Source organism: Musca autumnalis, unplaced genomic scaffold (assembly GCF_047663935.1).
Source record: "Musca autumnalis isolate F117 unplaced genomic scaffold, ASM4766393v1 scaffold_55, whole genome shotgun sequence".
Lineage (NCBI taxonomy): Eukaryota > Metazoa > Arthropoda > Insecta > Diptera > Muscidae > Musca > Musca autumnalis.
The window spans coordinates 289,199-309,855 of NW_027412144.1; positions in this window are offsets into that span (position 1 = coordinate 289,199).

Below are 20,657 nucleotides of genomic sequence, written 5' to 3' on the forward strand. Positions count from 1 at the left end.
TCATTCTTTTGTCGTTGGGTGTATTTATGATATGTAGCATCTCTAGTGTGTAACGTCTCTTGTAGTTATTTTCTTGAGCTAAAATGTCGACTTCTTTAAAATTGGGCTTGTGTCCTGTCAGTGTGCAATGTGCTGCTAATGCCGTCTTTTGTTCAAGCGGTTTGTCTGATTTTTGATCCGACTTATGTCCGGAAAGTCTAGTTTTAAGTTTTGTTTTTGTCGTACCAACATATACCTTTTGGCATACGTTGGTTTCGTCACCGTTACAAGCTATCTTATAAACTACATTGCACTTATCTTCTTTTTTTATCTTAGATTTTGTTTTGCTAAACATCTTGTTAACATTATAATTGGTTCTTAAAGCTAGTTGATATTTGTCTTTATTATAAATGTCCGAACAACAATATCTTTCCGAAAAACCGGGGATATACGTTATAGATTTGTATGACTTTTTGTTTTCTTCTCTTATTGCTGATTTACGATTATTTTTAGCGTGTTTTAGTAACTCTTCTATAGTTTTTTGTGGGAAGTCATTTTTCGCTAAAATCGTTTTTATCTTTAATTCGTTATTTAAGTGAAATTGCTCGTCACTTATACTGAAAATCCTGTTGATGAAATTCATAGCTGTATTCACCTTCACTCTTCTGGGATGCTTTGAATAAAAGTTTATCAATCGTCCGGACGCTGCTGGTTTTTGGTACCAATCTAACTTAAGTTCACTGCCTTGTCGTACTATAATTGCATCTAGGTATGGTAGCTTATTATGTTGTTCTATTTCATGTGTAAACTGGATGTTCTTGTCGAATGAGTTCAAAATCTGCAATGTGTTTTCGATTTCAGTTTTCTTAATTATGCAAAATATATCGTCCACGTACTTAGTTAATAGCCTCGGCTTCGTCGTCAGCTTTTCAATAGAAGCGTCCAATAATTCTTCCATTACTACGTCAGCAATAATCGGTGACGCTGGCGATCCCATTGGAAGTCCTTTTCGCTGCTCGTACACTTTGTCTTCAAATATGAAATATCTAGAATCTTTAATGCAAAGACTCAGTATTTCTATAAATAAGTCTTTAGGTATTCTTGTGTGGTCCTTAAGTATATTCCATTTTTCCGTGATGGTCTTTAATGCTAAATTTATTGGTACGCTTGGAAATAACGACACTACGTCAAAGGAAATTAATATTTCGTCTTCGTTGATATTCATATTGTTAATTTTTGCCTTAAAATCCACTGCATCTTTGATATTATATATTGAGTCCTTCGTCAAGTGTTTCAAAATATCAACCATATATTTGGACAGTCCGTAGGAAGGCGAATTTATTGATGAACATATCGGTCGTAGTGGTATTCCGTCCTTATGAATTTTCGGAAGACCGTATATTCGTGGAGCGATTGATGTACTTGTCGTCAATTTATTTTTCTCTACGATAGTTATGATGTTTTGATTATATAATTTTTCGACCAATTTATTATTTTTGCTTTGTAGTGTCGAAGTTGGATCCCTTTTCAATCTTCGATATGTACACATATCCCTTAAAATATCCTTCATTTTCATATCATAGTCCTTTTTGTACATAGCGACAGTCTTTCCCCCTTTATCAGCGTTTAATATTAATACGTCTTTGTTATCCTTTATGAATTGCTCTGTTTGGCCCACTGTGTCAATTATAAGTTTGTCTCTTATATTCAATTTTCTTCTTCGTAAGTGGTCGTCAATGAGTGATACTAATTTTACTCTTGCATTCTCCTGCTCTTCTTTATTTTCTAATGTCTGAATGCACTCTTCGCTCTCAGCGATAACGTTGAGTAGGGGGAATGCTGTGCTTGTTGTTGGCAATGCAAACTTCGGCCCCATCGACAGCAGCCACTGAACGTCGTTTGGTATGTTAACGTCTGTGTTGTTGGTACTAAATAGTACTAAATTTGGTACAATAGGGATTTGGGTGAACGGATAGAGCTGGAATCCTGATATTTGGAATTGAGATTACTGTTGGAGTGTAGGATTGAAGAACTTTTGGAAATTCGTACTTATGTGTATGAAAAGTACTAAATGGTACTAAATTTGATACAATGGGGATTTGGGTGAACGGATAAAAGCTGGAATCTCGAAATTTGGAATTGAGATTACTGGTGGGGTGTAGGATTGAGGTAGTTTTGAAAATTCGTACTTATGGGTACGAAAAGTACTAAATGGTACTAAATTTAGTGCAATTTGGATTTGGGTGAACGTATGTATGTAGCTGGAAACCAGAAATTTGGAATTAAGATTACTGTGAAGTGAAGGACTGAGATATGAGGGTGGTTTTGGAAATTCGTACTTATGTGTTCGAAAAGTACTAAATTTGGTACAATAGGGATTCGAGTGAACGGACAGAGCTGGAATCCTGAAATTTGAAATTGAGATTATTGTTGGAGCATAGGATTGGGGAAATTTTGGAAATTCGTATTTATGTGTACGAATAGTACTAAATGGTACTAAATTTAGTACAATTTAGATTTGGGTGAAAGGAAAGAGCAGGAAACCTGAAATTTGGAATTAATATTACTGTTGAAGTGTAGGATTGAGATATGAGGGTGGTTTTGGAAATTAGTACTTATGTGTACGGAAAGTACTAAATGGAACTAAATTTTGTGTAATGGGTATTTGGGTGAACGGATAGCTCTGGAATCTCGAAATTTGGAACTGAGATTACTGGTGGAGTTTAGTATTGTGGAAGTTTTGGAAATTCGTACATAGGGTACGAAAAATACCAAATAGCACTAAATTTGGTACAGTTTCGATTTGGGTGAACGGATAGAGTTTGATTCCTCAAATTTGGACTGAGGATCACTGATGAAGAGTAAGAAATATGCACCAAAGGGTTTTTGGAAACTTGAGTGTACGAAAAGTACTAAATGGTACTAAATTTAGTACAATTTGGATTTGGGTGAACGGATAGAGCTGGATTCCTGAAATTTGGAATTGATATTACTGTTGGAGTGTAGGACTGGGGAAGTTTTGGAACTTCTTACTTATGTTAATGAGAAGTACTAAATTTGGGACAATGGGGATTTGGGTGAACGGATATAGTTGGAATCTCGAAATTTGGAATTGAGATTACTGGTGGGGTGTAGAATTGAGGTAGTTTTGAAAATTCGTACTTATGGGTACGAAAAGTACTAAATGGTACTAAATTTAGTGCAATTTGGATTTGGGTGTAGCTGGAAACCTGAATTTTGGAATTAGGATTACTGTGAAGTGTAGGACTGAGATATGAGGGTGGTTTTGGAAAGTCGTACTTATGTGTTCGAAAAGTACTAAATTTGGTACAATAGGGATTCGAGTGAACGGACAGAGCTGGAATCCTGAAATTTGAAATTGAGATTATTGTTGGAGCATAGGATTGGGGGATATTTTATTAAAAGCATATAAAAAATAGAATCAAATAAAAAAAAAATCTGAAATTTGTTTTTCAATTTTTGTCTGATTTACGGAAGAAAAACTTTATAAATAAAGATAACATATTTTGCTTGTGCAAATAATGGGGAAACACCCATCCCTATCTCAGGCAGGAGGAAGGCCTCCTAATGGGAACTCAATTGAAGATTCAAATGGCGCTTCAGTTGGAATTCAATTGGATCGTGCCAACTTATGTAAAGAAGCTAATTTAGAATCGCAACGGCGAGGTGATTTATTGGAACAATCAAGTGATTGTGCCCTCCAGACAGATTCTTCAATGTCAAATAACAATGAATTATGCTATGATTGTGACCAGGAGACAAGTCCCAACATTCAAAATGATCAAGAATTCCATGAAGTTAAAGGGAAGAAGAAAAGAAAGCTTGATGGTGATGTTGTAGTTGATTTTTCTAAGCACACGTTCAAAAATGCTGATAAACCTCATGATGGTATAAATCGTTCCAATAGATACTCACTCTTAGGAGATTTAGATATAGAGTCTAATGTTAATAGTGTTCGAAATAATATTACCAAAAATAAGGAGAATGCCAAAGCGGTTATAAGAGAGTCGTTTTGTCCACCAATTTTCTTAGAAAACGTTAATATAACATCTCTTATTGAGCAGTTGAAATCTAAAAATGTCCAAGACAAAAGGTAATATGTAGAGGTCTATACTATAAGTCTGATATCAATGATATTAAGTCTGATATTGATCATTTTGTACCGGATACTGTAGAAACAGTTACAAAGTTTTCAACAGAGTTCTCTAGAAAAAATGGATTTGATACTGGTTTATTTTTAATAACTCTTAAACCTAATCGGAAAGTAAATGAGATCATCGGCATAAAGAAAGTCCTTGAGCAAACGGTTACGTGGGAAAAACCCAAGATTTCTACGAAAATACCCCAATGCTGGTCGTGTCAGCAATGGGGTCATTTTTCTAAAAATTGTACTCGCCCTTTCTCTTGTGTTAAATGTGACAAAGCACATGAACGAGGTTCTTGCCAGTTAGGTTTGGATGACAAAGTTTTCTGCGTAAACTGCGGAAAGTATGGCCATACGGCAAATTATAGAGGCTGTAGCTCTTACAAGAATTACGTTTCATATAGGAAAAAGATTGCTGAAGCTTCAAAAGCTCAAAATAGGACGGCTGTTAGAAATGTGGCTAGTGTTTTGAAAGCATCAGAAGTAGTTTCAAATAGAACTTTTGCTAGTGCTATTAAGGAATCTGGGGGGATTTATGCTAACCAGGAAAAGCCTGATTTGATTCAAGAATTTTTAAAGGTAGCAAAGGTGATATGTGGCACTGAGGCTCTAACCCTCGAAGATAAGATTAGAAATTTTATGTCTAATTACAAAAATATGTCAAAGGATCAAGCGAAATCAGAGTGCTTGAAATTAGTAAAAGATATTCAAAATGGGTACTCCCCGTAAATATTTGAACTTAGTTACGTTTAATGTTGGCTCTCTTGTCAACATAGGCAGAAAACTTGAGCTAAATGTATTACTGGATCAGCATCAAGCTGATATAGCTTTTTTGCAGGAGTTACATTTACCTGTGGGCAAAAACATATACTTAGATAATTTCACCGTTTTAAGAGATAATAGTTCTCTTGGTGTAGGTGTAGCAATTAAAAATGGTGTGTCATATTCAAAAGTAATAATCCCAAATTTACATTTTCCAAATTTATTTGTAGAAGTAAAGGTAATGATTAACGGTTCAGTGCGTAAACTCCTATGTGGCTCTGTTTACTTTCCTACCAACTTTGATAGAAGATTTATTTGCGAAGGCTTATCATCAATTTTGAATTTCTCAGAGAGTTACGATGGTCTAATATTAGCAGGAGACTTAAATGCTAAAAACATAGTTTGGGGAGATGCTGTTAATAACTATAATGGTGAAGTGTTATCAAATTGGATTAGTTCCGAAAATTTAAATGTGTCTAGAATCTGTGATTCTTATCCCACCTATCCAGGTGGTTCGTCTCATTTGGACCACTTTATCGTCAGTTGTAATTTAATATGTAACCAAAATTTTACGACAAGTACGTTGCCGACCTTTTCAGACCATTTACCATTAAAACTTAAACTGTCATTTTTGGAATTTAATTTTATATTAGATTCTCCCGACAACTTCGTTTCTTTCAAAAACATTAATTGGAGTATATTTAAAAACGATGTTGCAAATGCATTATTATGTCATTTTCCTCCAATAGACCAAAATTTAACAAATAGTGAAATTGATACATTTGTCGATGAGTTCGTCACAACGATAAATTTTATAGTTAAAATACACTCTTCGGATGTTAAAAAATGTAATTCTAAATTTGTAGTCTCTGAACTTTTGAAGAATTTGTTCAAAATTAAGTATAATTGGCAAAGAGACTTAAAGAGAATTTACGCTCGAACACTTAATAGGAAACATCCGGACTATTTGCTGGTCTCTAAACAAATTGATCTGATCAAGATAATTATAAGAGAACAAGTAGAGTTAGAGCAGGCAGGTGTCTTTAATTCGAAACTTCAGAAAATAAAACCTGGTCCTTGGGCATTTAAGCAGATTTACAAACTTATAGGGAAAAAACATAAATCGAAAATTGATGATATTTCGGTTGATGGTCAGAATATTTCCGATTTGAATCAAAAATTAGGAACCCTTAAGAATCATTTTACTTCTATTTATCAAGGATCTCCTCCTAATAGAGACATATCGCACATCGACGAAACTATAGACCGAACTTTATCTAGAGTTCCTGAAATTATCCACGTATTTGATGATGCTTTCACAGCTTTAAATAACCAGAACAGTGCTATATTTACATCTTTGAGTTCTCTTTTAAATAACTTAAAGGATATAAATAACAAGAAGTCATGCGGTGTGGATAACATTTCCAATTATTTAATAAAGAAACTTCCAGTAAAAGCTTTTGAGTACTTAACAATCATTTTTAATAATTGTATAAATAACGGTTATTTTCCGAGTGCGTGGAAAATTGCAAAGATAATAACAATACCGAAAAAAAGAGGCGATAATGATATTAATAATTTAAGGCCTATTTCTTTACTATCAAATCTTGGAAAATTTTTTGAAAAGATCATAAAGGAAAAAATGGACGTAGGTTTGGATGTTCCTTATATATCACAGTATCAATTCGGTTTTAAGAAGGCAAGTTCCACTGTACATGCACTGTTAAAATTTCAAAATGATATTGTTCAAAACTTAAGGGAGAAGCGTTGTACTGTCGTGGTGTCTTTTGATATCGAAAAAGCTTTTGACAAAGTTTATCATAATGGTATATTATTTAAAATGATTTCTATCGGCTTTCAACCTGCGATAGTAAAACTGTTCAAAAGTTTTTTTGATAATAGGAAATTCTGTGTTCAAATTGGAAATACTTTGTCGTCTTTGGGTTCCATGACATGTGGGGTGCCACAAGGCTCAGTGCTGGCACCTCACTTATACAACATCTCCATTTATGATTTTCCCCACGAAGTTAATGGTTCAAAGGGTATATTGTATGCCGATGATTCTCTCCTCTATGCCCATGATGAATCTCCGTTGGTTGCACTACAGCGTGCGTCGTCGCATCTGGATCAAGTAAATCATTTTTACTCTCATTGGGGTATAAAAATTAATGTATCTAAAAGTAATGCTATCTGTATCCGTAATGCTTCCGGTAAATGCAAATATACAGTAGTTCCAGAAAGTAAAAGACTAGACTTGGTTTTGAATGGAAACAGAATAGAGTTTAAAGATAGCCTGAAATACTTAGGGGTGGTTTTTACTAAATTACTTAAGTTTAACAAACACGCCGCATATAATTTAGAAAGAGCTAATAAGGTAAAAGGCGCATTTGCCAGTTTATTTAATAATAAATTCTTGTCCAGAGAAACTAAGTTATTAATATACAAAGTAAGTTTAAGACCTCTTCTCCTTTATGCTTTTACAATTTGGTTTAGCATATCGCCTACGACAATGAAGAATTTAGAAATTTTTGAACGACATGTACTTCGTAAATGCATAGGTCGAAATTTTCAGTTGCCCAACAAACGTTTTTCAAATGAATATATTTATAAGGAGAGCAATATTACTCCGTTATCTGTTTACGCTCTTAATCTAATGAAACGGTTTGTAGAAAATCTGTTTCATTATGATGGGGAATTGATTCAAAGTATTTTGAACCGTGAAGAAGAATATAGCTGGTCAAACACCAATTATCTTTCAGCTATTGGCATTCTCCAAGAACAATTTGATGGTCCTGTTCCAAATTTTTATTTATGTTCTACTCCCGGCACTCATAGGGGATAGTTTTTAGTGTAAGTTTAATATTTTTTTGTTTAGTTTAAGTTTTTAGTTTTAAGTTTTTTTACCATAATAGATACAACTCTATGCGCAACATCAAGTGTCGGGAGCAAGCACTGTTTTAACTTAATTAGTTATGGGATAATTATAATTTTTAATACACTTAAAATTGTATAAGCATGTCGCATTTCAAATCCACTTAATAGTTATTAAAACAATACACTCTAGTTTTACGAAATGTTATTGTTATTAGTAATGCTATGATGGAAAAAAAAGGAAGTCTCAATAAAATAATCTAATCTAATCTAATCATAGGATTGGAAAAATTTTGGAAATTCGTATTTATGTGTACGAATAGTACTAAATGGTACTAAATTTATTACAATTTGGATTTGGGTGAACGGATAGAACTGGAATCCTGAATTTTAAGTATTTTAATTTTATTTATTTTAATTTAAAGTATGAATTTTAGTAAACGGAAAGAGTTAGAATTTGAAACCCGTTCGCGGTAGGCTATAGAGTAGAATTTGGATTTGGGTGACGGATAGTGTTTGAGTCCTGAAATTTGAAATTAGGATAACTATTGGAGTGTAGGACTGAGGTAGTAAGGGTACGAAAATTACTAAGTGGTACTACCTGTGATACAATTTGGAATCCTGGAATTCGGTCAGACTGCTGTTGGAGTATAAGATTGAGATGGAAGTAGTTTTTGAAATTCGTACTTATGGGTACGAAATGTACCAAATGGTACAACTTGGATTTGAGTGCACGGATAGCGCTGGAATCCTGTTATTTGGAATTATGGTTACTTTTTAAGTAAAGGATTAAGGTTGTTTTGGAAAATCGAATTGTACAGAATTTGGTACAATTTGTTTTTGTGTAAAGGGGTTTTTGGAAATTCGCCGTAGAAAGGTACGAAAAGTACTAAAGTGTACTAAATATGGAATCCATTGTATTAGGCAAACGCGAAGAGCTAGAATTCTGAAATTTTGAACGAGTGGTCATTGGTGGAGAGTTAGGAAGATGTACCAAAGGGTATTTAGAAACTCGACCTATAAGTGTACGAAAAGTACTAAAAGTTTCTAAATTTGGTACCAATTGCATATTTTTAATGGATCAAGCTAGAATCTTCAAATTTGGTATGGGAATCAAGGTTGGGAAATGGCGTTGAAATAAGGATATGGTTTTGGAAGTTCGTTTTTATGATTACGAGCAGTAATAAATTTGGATTTGGGTGAACGGATAGAGATGGAATCCTAAAGTTTTGAATTAAGATTACTGTAGGGGTGTAGGATTTAGATAGTTTTGGAAATTCGTACCTTTGGGTACGAAAAGTACTAAATGGTACTAAATTTGGTACAATTTGGATTTGGATGAACGGAACTAAGATTACTGCCGGACAGTAGAATTGAGGTAGTTTGGAAATTCGTACTTATGGGTACGAAAACCACTAAATTTGGTACAATTTGAATTTTAGTAAACGGATAGTGTTGGAATTAAGATTACTGTAGGAGTGTAGTATTGAGGAAATTTTGAAAAGTCGTACGTATGGGTACGAGAAGTACTAAATATGGTACAATATAGATTTGGGTGAACGTGTAGACCTGGAATCCTGAAAATTTTGTTTGGGAATGAAATGGTCTTAATTTGATACAATTTGGATTCGGGTGAATTAATAGAGCTGGAATCCTGAAATTTGGAATTACGATTACAGTCGAAGAGTAGGATTCAGGTTGTTTTGAAAAACCAAACTTATGGTACTAAATTTAATACAATTTGTATGTAGGTGAACGGATAGCGGTGGAATCCTGCAATTTGAAAGTATGATTATTGTAGCCCTGTTGCGTTGAGGAAGTTTTGAAAATTGGTACGAAAATTCTAAATTGTTCTAAATTTTGTACAATTTTAATTTGGTTTAACGGATAGAGTTTGAATCCTGAAATTTGGAAGTAAGATTACTACTAAAGTGATGGATTGAGGTAGTTTTGGAAAATCTTACTTATGGATACGAAGAGTTTGACTTGATACTAAGTTTGGTACAATTTGGAATTGGACGAACGGATACAGCTGGAATCTTGAGATTTGGAAATACTGTAATTATTATGGAATTTACTGTAATTATTTTGTATTAATGTCGGTGTATGGATGAGATATATCGTCGAAATACGTACCATAAGTATACGAAAATTATTTAATGGTACTCAATTTGTTTTTGGGTGTAGGGACAGTGCTGGAATTTTTATTTTTTGGAGTTAGGGTGTGTATTGGTGTGCAACGTTGATCTCGCTGTTAATGTGTAAGACATCTGAGAGACATTGGTATTGAAGAAAAATACATAAGATGCATACAAAACCTGCACTGGAATCAGAAAGACTTTTTTGTTGTTGGATTGTTGAGTTTCTCTGTGTTCAATTTACGGGATGTTTTCTTTTTTCGGATTACTGTCAATTTTATTCGCATATTCATCATCAGTAAGTTGTGGTTTGAGGGTACGTCCGCTCCTGGATAGGTTGAGCATTTTGTCATGATTATAAAATCGATTTGGTTCCGTACTATGTTTCCTCTATTATCTTGTGGCGGGATGTAATCGAAAAAGTGTGTTGGTAATAGTCAGATTATTTTCTTGACAGAACTCTATTAGCCTATCTCCTCTATCATTTCTTTCTCCCAAGCCATATTTTCCTGTTATACCATATACCTTCTCGCTTCCAATTTTGGCATTAAGTCACCTTGAGTAATCGTTGTTTCGTGTGATTTTGTCATTTTTATCAGTTCGTTGATGTCATTGTAGAAGTTTTCAACTTCATCGGTATTTCCATCACATGTGGGGGCATAAACTTGAATTATGTTTAAATTTAATGGTTTTCCTGTGATTTTTATCATCATTACTCTATCTGACGTCGCTATCGAGCCAGCTACGCTATTAGCTATGTCTTTTCTGACTATAATAGCTACACCTTTCCTGTGTATTCCATCCATATTTCCTGAGTGATACACCATAGCATTTTGGGACCTAAACTCTCCTCTATCTGTCCACCATGTTTCACTGACACCAAGTATATCAATTTGGAGCTTATTCATTTCATTAATGGTATTGTTCAATTTTCCAGCTTCGTGCAAACTTCTGACATTCCACGTTCCAATTTTCAGCTTCTTGTTGTTTTTACCTCCGGGGATTCTTAGCACCCTCGTTTGGCCGGAGACTGAGGGCCGTTTTTTTTTCGTTTTGCATATTGTATGATTTTCAAGGGAAATAATTACTTCAGTGGTTTCCCCTTGCCTTCTGAAGGGTTTAAAGTTGTCCTTCTATATTATAAGCCGCTCCTCTGGAGTTCAGACGCTGTTTGCAGCCGCCCAATGTGGGAACAGACGCTGCTTAATGATTTGTTACGAAGTTTTCTCTCCGTGCTGTTTGGTCCGCGGGAGGTATTTGATTTCCCTCCTACCACCCATATGCGAGAAGTATGGGTAAATCCGCCACCCTCCGCATATGGGAAGCATTCGCCATCCGCCACCTGCGACGCGCTCTCTAGGGGTTTCAGCCTCCCCCGAGGGACCCGATCATTAACATCATTTAAATCTGAACGCAATTCACAAAGTTTTCTGTCCAACTCGTTGAGAATTCGATTTTCAGTAAGACGGTCGCTCAGTTTGACAAAACGGTCATCCAACATTATATATATATATGTATATATATCTATATATATAAATGAGCTTGGTGATAAGTGATTGACTGACTGACTGACTGACTGACTGACTCATCATCAACGCCCAGCCAAAACGGCTAAAGCTAGGAGCTTGAAATTTTACCAGTGGGTCACTGTTGATGCAAATGTGCGAGATAAGGCCGGGTTTTAGAAAATTCGTCCTGGAACCACAAAAAATAACAACAACAAAAATCCTTATTTTTCATTATTATTACGTACTTATGCACTTAGTTGGCCCTCTGCAAGACATGTGTCAAATTAACAATGCTATAACTTCATGATACCGTAAACGATCACACATAATTTCAAATTTTGTAGTTTACTTCTAGGCGCACTTATTTTACCGTAAACCACTAAATAATAGAAAGACAAGACATTTGTTATCTTCCATTGCAACAGATGTCGTGAATAACTAAATGTTTGCAAATCAATGAAAGTGCAATAAAATTGTGCATACTACCACTATTTATTTGCAATTAAGAATTTTATCGTATATGGAGATGTACAGTCATAACTATTCAATTTCAAAATCTGTAATTTGAAGAAATCGATAACTAATTAATGAAATCAATAATAGGCCCCAGGAATATAGGAATTTGGTATGGAAATCAAGGTTGGGAAGTGGTGCTTCTAAAAGGAAATGGTTTGGAAAATTACCAATCATGTGTACGAAAAGTATTAAATGGTACTAAATTTAGTACAATTTAGATTTGGGTGAACGTAAAGAGCTGGAAACCTGAAATTTGGAATTAAGGTTACTGTTGTAGTGTAGGATTGAGATATGAGGGTAGTTTTGGAAATTCGTGCTTATGTGTATGAAAAGTACTAAATGGTACTAAATTTGATACAATGGGGATTTGGGTGAACGGATAATAGCTGGAATCTCGATATTTGGAATTGAGATTACAGGTGGGGTGTAGGATTGAGGTAGTTTTGAAAATTCGTACTTATGGGTACGAAAAGTACCAAATGGTACTAAATTTAGTACAATTTGGATTTGAATGAACGGATAGAGCTGGAAACCTGAAATTTGGAATTAATATGACTGTTGAAGTGTAGGATTGAGATATGAGGGTAGTTTTGGAAATTAGTACTTATGTGTACGAAAAGTACTAAATAGTACTAAATTTGGTACAATAGGGATTTGGGTGAACGGATAGAGCTGGAATCCTGATATTTGGAATTGAGATTACTGTTGGAGTGTAGGATTGAAGAACTTTTGGAAATTCGTACTTATGTGTATGAAAAGTACTAAATGGTACTAAATTTGATACAATGGGGATTTGGGTGAACGGATAAAAGCTGGAATCTCGAAATTTGGAATTGAGATTACTGGTGGGGTGTAGGATTGAGGTAGTTTTGAAAATTCGTACTTATGGGTACGAAAAGTACTAAATGGTACTAAATTTAGTGCAATTTGGATTTGGGTGAACTTATGTATGTAGCTGGAAACCTGAAATTTGGAATTAAGATTACTGTGAAGTGTAGGACTGAGATATGAGGGTGGTTTTGGAAATTCGTACTTATGTGTTCGAAAAGTACTAAATTTGGTACAATAGGGATTCGAGTGAACGGACAGAGCTGGAATCCTGAAATTTGAAATTGAGATTATTGTTGGAGCATAGGATTGGGGAAATTTTGGAAATTCGTATTTATGTGTACGAATAGTACTAAATGGTACTAAATTTAGTACAATTTAGATTTGGGTGAAAGGAAAGAGCTGGAAACCTGAAATTTGGAATTAATATTACTGTTGAAGTGTAGGATTGAGATATGAGGGTGGTTTTGGAAAGTACTAAATGGAACTAAATTTTGTATAATGGGTATTTGGGTGAACGGATAGCTCTTGAATCTCGAAATTTGGAACTGGGATTACTGGTGGAGTTTAGTATTGTGGAAGTTTTGGAAATTCGTACATAGGGTACGAAAAATACTAAATAGCACTAAATTTGGTACAATTTGGATTTGGATGAACGGAACTAAGATTACTGCCGGACAGTAGAATTGAGGTAGTTTGGAAATTCGTACTTATGGGTACGAAAACCACTAAATTTGGTACAATTTGAATTTTAGTAAACGGATAGTGTTGGAATTAAGATTACTGTAGGAGTGTAGTATTGAGGAAATTTTGAAAAGTCGTACGTATGGGTACGAGAAGTACTAAATATGGTACAATATAGATTTGGGTGAACGTGTAGACCTGGAATCCTGAAAATTTTGTTTGGGAATGAAATGGTCTTAATTTGATACAATTTGGATTCGGGTGAATTAATAGAGCTGGAATCCTGAAATTTGGAATTACGATTACAGTCGAAGAGTAGGATTCAGGTTGTTTTGAAAAACCAAACTTATGGTACTAAATTTAATACAATTTGTATGTAGGTGAACGGATAGCGGTGGAATCCTGCAATTTGAAAGTATGATTATTGTAGCCCTGTTGCGTTGAGGAAGTTTTGAAAATTGGTACGAAAATTCTAAAGTTCTAAATTTAGTACAATTTTAATTTGGTTTAACGGATAGAGTTTGAATCCTGAAATTTGGAAGTAAGATTACTACTAAAGTGAAGGATTGAGGTAGTTTTGGAAAATCTTACTTATGGATACGAAGAGTTTGACTTGATACTAAGTTTGGTACAATTTGGAATTGGACGAACGGATACAGCTGGAATCTTGAGATTTGGAAATACTGTAATTATTATGGAATTTACTGTAGTTATTTTGTATTAATGTCTGTGTATGGATGAGATATATCGTCGAAATACGTACCATAAGTATACGAAAATTATTTAATGGTACTCAATTTGGTTTTGGGTGTAGGGACAGTGCTGGAATTTTTATTTTTTGGAGTTAGGGTGTGTATTGGTGTGCAACGTTGATCTCGCTGTTAATGTGTAAGGGTGAGATACGGCTGATCTTTTTGAAAATCGAACTTAAAGGGTACGTACAGTACTAAGATAAAAATAAATATTGATTAAAATTGGTATTAGTGCCACCAAATTTTCAGTGTTTGTCATTTCCATATTATATATTGTTTATTTGTTTTTTATATGCTATCCGCATACGAAGTAGCGGGCATTTTGCTAGTTTTTATAAAAGCAATTGGAATACCATCAGTACCCAACGCCTGGGATTTAATGGAATTCAAAGCGTTAAAAATGTCTTCCTCAAAGACACAATCAAAGGAAAAAGAAGGATGCTCACCAAAGTAACCAGATAAATCTACCCTATCAGCAACTGGAACAGATACAGACTGAACAAATGAGTCGTTTATCTCATCAACATCAAACTGACCACCAACATTTCCTGAATGGTCACCAACTAAACCGCCAGATCGCAACCTACTCCAAATCTGAGAGGAATTCATCCCTCTAAAAAATTCAGTAAAGTACTTCCGGCGTTCACGCCGAAGAACAGATTTAGCTCGGTTTCTGTACAACCGAAAAATGTTCCAATTTTCCGGCGTAGGTCCACGCATGTACTCCTTATATGCTAGATCCCTTAAAGATCTAGACAACAAAATGGACTGCGATTTAAGCCAAGCATCATTTGCATAAGATAACCTCTTTTTAACAATAGGCACACATGAATGCAAATTAGATATAACAGAATTCAGAAAGGCAAGTTGCTCATTGACATCGGATGTCAATGAAAATACATCATAGTTAATATTTGATATGTATTGGAAAAATTCTTCCCACCGAATATGCTTATAATCACGATATTCAATAAAAACTTCGTGCGACAAGACGTTAGCCTTTAACAAGCCATAAATGAATGCATGGTGGGAAATAGAAGGGCATTGCACCTGACCGGAGTGCTCCAGCAAATCTATGCGGCTCAACAAACAAAAATCAATTAAGGATGTAGATGAGTGTGATATGTCATAATGAGTAGGCAAAGAGTTGTGGGCTACCGAAAGTCCCAATCGCAAGCAAACTGATCTCATACGATCAGACCGGCTAATTTCAAATAGATTTAAATTGAAATCCCCAACAACAACGACATGAGAGTACCTTGCAAATAGGTTACAGTGAAACTCTTCGAAGACATTTACCTGCCCCTGAGGCAAATAAACTACTCCAAATAGAACAGTATCACTGTTACATAAAATTTCAATAAAAATACTTTCACAAATACCATACTCTTCGCACCGATATACTACTCGAAATTTCAACTTATCGGAAATATAAATCCCTACACCACCTCCACGCGAGGTAGGCCGATCATTTCTTACAAAAGAGTAGCCAGGAATACGCCATGTCTCTGAAATAGCAAAAACGTCAATACCACTGCCATTGATCAATCTTTGAACCTCAATAAATTTCAAGTTATAATTTGAGGGGCAAATACTTTGGCAGTTTAAGTGACCAAAAGCAATATTATTATCAGATTTATGAAATATATTTCTAAAAAAGGTAGAATTGTCAACTATGGGTCCAATGTTGAATTCATGTACCATTGGAAATAATGTAAAACAATTTGCCGGGGAACCAAACATTGATCATTTTAATAATAAATTTGAAAAACATTATAAAAATCACAAAAACAAATTCAAATATAATCACATCAAAGTGTTCCTGAAAAACAATTAAATTGCATACATGAACATTTATCATTATCGTATAAAATCTGAAAAGTTATAGAACAATCATTCATTTACAAAATCAAAATCTCCAAATAAATTCTCGCACTCTCTTAACGTAAGCGTTTGACTCGATTTATCACCAAAACAAACTTCTACTCGTGGTACATCGCCGTTTATGAGTTTATATTTTTTAATCTCTTTGCGTCGAACCAGCTGGCGGCAAATATAAACAAGCCTGGCGGCATCGGGTGTTAGATGATCATTTGTGTAAACCTTTGATAGTAGTTCACCACCAATAACATCATTCACCTTAATTGGGTTTGCACGGTGGTAGTTCGCCATAACAGAGTCCCTAGTCAACACAGAGTTGAACTTTACCAATATAGATTTGCCTCTCGCAAAGTAGCAACAATGCTGCAAATCTGATGCGTTTAGATTTACATTGCAAAGGCTACACAATTTCAACACTGCCTGACTAATATCCTTTATTCCCTGCGGCAATCCATTAATTACTATATTCGCTCTGTTTAAGCGCCTCTGCAGAACATTATTTTGCCTCTCCATACTATCCAACTTGTGTTCCAGATCATTAACAGATGAAGAAACTGTCTTACATGCCTCTACATCACCCTTTAACACACGAAGATTTTCGTCAATATTATTAACTTTGTTTTGGCACGAACTTAGATCCTCTTTAACTTTGCGCAGAGCATCAAAAAACTCATTTCGGAATGAGTCAACAACATTATCAAAAGTTGCTTGGCAATCTTGTACACATTTCTGCATCTGAGTATCCATGTTTTTTTTTCATATCAGCCGATAACCTATCGAACCACATTTGCAACATTTGCACATCGCCGCTACTGTTATTTGAAGATACAATATTCTGCTGTGACCTAGCAGAATCAAGTACAGCACCTTGTTGATTCGCAGGCAAAGAATTGGCAGCAACAACAGCGCAGCCACCACTACTCGACTTACACGCTCCGCAAGTGTATTTAAAAGACTTGTTGATTTTAAGTTGAGCCGTAGTAACACCGATGCACTTAGGGTGGAAGTAATTAGCACACCCAGAGCAACCAACACTGTAAACTTTATTAATTCCAAGGGAACAAATCGGACATACCCATCTGCCACTTCCATCAACATTAGTGGACTTTGATCTTGTACTTGAAGCCATTTGTAACGAATAGTACACAAAAGAATAGCAAAGACTGGTACCGTGTGTGTGTGTAAACAAAAATAAAGTATCTGTTTCAGCACAGAAACAAAATTAAGCAATTAGATGTGATAAGCGCGCCACACACAAAACTTTTAGCTCAGAGTATCCAGAATAATATATACTTTATGTTGGTAGAAAAGTTTTTTATAACTGTCAACTACTTTCTTGTAAATTAATTTAATTTTCAGGAGCGCACAATTTATTTTAGCTGGTCATGTCAGCGTTGCCAGATCTTTTTGGTTGATTCTCCCCCTAAGATATTTTGTCATGTAGCTAAATGCACCAGATTTCTGTCTAGTAACACAATTTATTCTTTGTCATTCCTCACCTTGGTGCAACAAGAATTAAAACATACCAACCAAAATTTAGACACACTCATATGCTGCCTAGTACAAACTACAAGTGTAACTATGAAAAAGTTTATCTCAATATTTTTGACTTGGAAGAAAATGACGAAGATTTTTGAAAAAAAAACATATCTCTTTTCAGAAACCAGAAATGTTCACATCAACTTGGAACTATAGCATTCTTTTGTAATATGCAACAACAATGTTATACAAATCAACAACAAAACATGAAATATTAATAGCATCTTAGCAGTCGAATTTTCCCTTCTTACCAACCATTCCCTATTATTACATGTAATTTTTAAATAATTAAACAAAAACAACAAACATCACAAAATGCCCACGAATGCATTGAAGACGAATCGATTGATGTATTTTCTTACAAAACACGTAACAGAAGCAAACAACAAGAAGTGTATTTCATAAATCAGTCAGTGACAATCACCACCCAAAATATTTAGACACATTAACATTTCAAATATGTATATTTTTTACAAAGTGTGATTCTTGGTCATTCCTCCCCTCAGAAGAATGCTTGGTAACGAGATGCAACAAGAATCAAAACATATCACCAAAAATTGAATATTTAGTTGATAACCACAAGTCACACTTTCAACAATAACAAGTGCACCTAAGCAACAAGAATCAAAACATGATCTTCAGTTCATTGCTACCAATTTGCATTCCCCCAAAGTTTTAAGCTATGATCCAATTGTTGGATTGTAGTCATTAGTTTTTTTTTTTTTTTTGAAACATTGCACGATTGATTCTTAGTCATTCCTCTCATCAGATGCATGCCTAGTATCGAGATGTAACAAGAATCAAATATACCACACTTTACAAATTAGCAGATTAGTAAAATTTCCCCTCTTGTTTTTTGTCTAGTAACGAGATGCAACAACAATCAAACATATCACCAAAAATTGAGGCACACTCACTCACATGAATTTCTAGCTGATAAACACAAGCCATACTTATAACAATAGAAATTACATCTAAGCAACAAGAATCAAAATTAGCCTTCAGTTCATTGGGTTCAGAATACCCACAAATGCATTGAAGACGAATCAATTGACGAATTCTTTGACTGTTTCTTACAAACATGTAACAGAAAACGACAACAACAACAAGTGCATGTTATAAATTAGTCAATGACAATCACCACCCAAAAATATTTAGGCATTTCAAATATGTATATTTTTATGATGTGTGATCTTACATGGGTTTTTAGCCGATTTGTACATACAACAAATACACACACAATACATTCTTATCCATTCCTCTCCTCAGATTTACGCTTAGTAACAAGATGCATCAAAAAATCAAAACATACCACACTTTACAAAATAAATAATAATTACAGACACTCAAAAGACAGACACTCAAGATATTTAATCCATACACACTTTAATCTTAAAAATTTCCCCCTCTTATTTTTTGTCTAGTAACGAGATGCAACAAAAAATTAAAAACATATCACCAAAATTTTAGACACACACATGAATATCTGACTGATTAGTAACATTTCACCCCCCTCTCTTATTTTTGTCTAGTAACGAGATGCAACAAAAACCAAAAACATCATGACCTTCAGTTCATTGCTCCCAATGTTCATTCCCTCCCAAAGTTTTAAGCTGTGACCTAATTAGTTTTAATTACCAAAACTTTTATTACAAGCTTAATTATCAAATAGGTCCATAAATCTGTCAATTTGATTTCAAGTCGACTATTCTACCCTATTCGCATTGCTACAGATTGTAGCCGTATATGCCGCGTTTTTCTCTTCGGTAGCACCACGACACTCCTGATCATACCATGTATTCCTTGGTGGGAGTCTCTGGTATCCAAGTACGGATTTTGCGGCTCTTTGCATGGAGTGGGCAATACTTTGCCATTGCGCTGATATGTTATCGGGATGAAGAGTGCTTTGATTAAGCAATTGGGCCAGGTGAGAGGAATATCATCATTATACACTTCACGACATCCATCCATCCATTAAAAAATTAATAAAACTCCAGGTAGCAGTTATGGACATATTATGACGAAAATACGTATGGTGTTTAGGTTTGGTTAGGTTTCTATCAGAATCGACTCATATATTTATTGGAAATGATCATAATAGTATATGGCAAAAAAAACGTACGATTTACGATGATGATCAGATAAAATTTAGCGGGTCAAGTAGATCAACACTTTTGTTGGAAATTTTTTTAATATGCACCCTATATATTTATTCCTGGAAAACAAATCCAAAATTTAAATTATCTGAGTTATCAAATTTTTTTTATTGATTTGTAGATCAACCATAATCAGGCTAAATGTTACAATTATAATTCAAAGCTCACAAAAATTTGCTCGACATACATTATAGATCAAACAAGATGCTAAAAGTTTTGTATGATGGTTTGACAGTATTAAGTGGAATTAAATTGAACAATATTTTGAGTTACAATATCAAATTATAATTCTGCTTCGTATTTAGATTTCTGAAGAATATGTACCGACAAATATATACCCTTAATGGAATATATACCCTTAATGGAATTTAAAATAGTGTAGCGTTTAGATAGCGGTGTTTCTATCTAATGTGTAAATAAGTTTCTTAATTATTTTATTTTTTTTGTGTATAAAAAACCTAAATTTTCCTTCCACTCTATAAATTGTCGCAATTATAGTAGAGAATTACTAGTAATTATGTTAGAAAAATCCTAGTTTTTACATTGATGCAAATTACAACGCATCTTGAAGTTTAAGTGTTACCATTGGTAAAACTAGAAGTACCTCGATATATTGGTAAATTGTTTCTTTGTTTGATTCGATGGTATAATCATGAAAAAACTTTCGTCGGTACTGTCCGACTAGTCATTTCTTACTTGTTTTAGTTCTAGATTAAATTTGAATAATCAATATAACTTTGCTATCATTATAAGTAAACTATTTTAATAAATTTCATAATTATTTCAATTTATGTTACTTTTACTGTGGTAATTTACATAATAGATGTGTGACTAGGCTATACTGTTTCCTATAAAATGAAGTAGGTTGTAGGAAGACT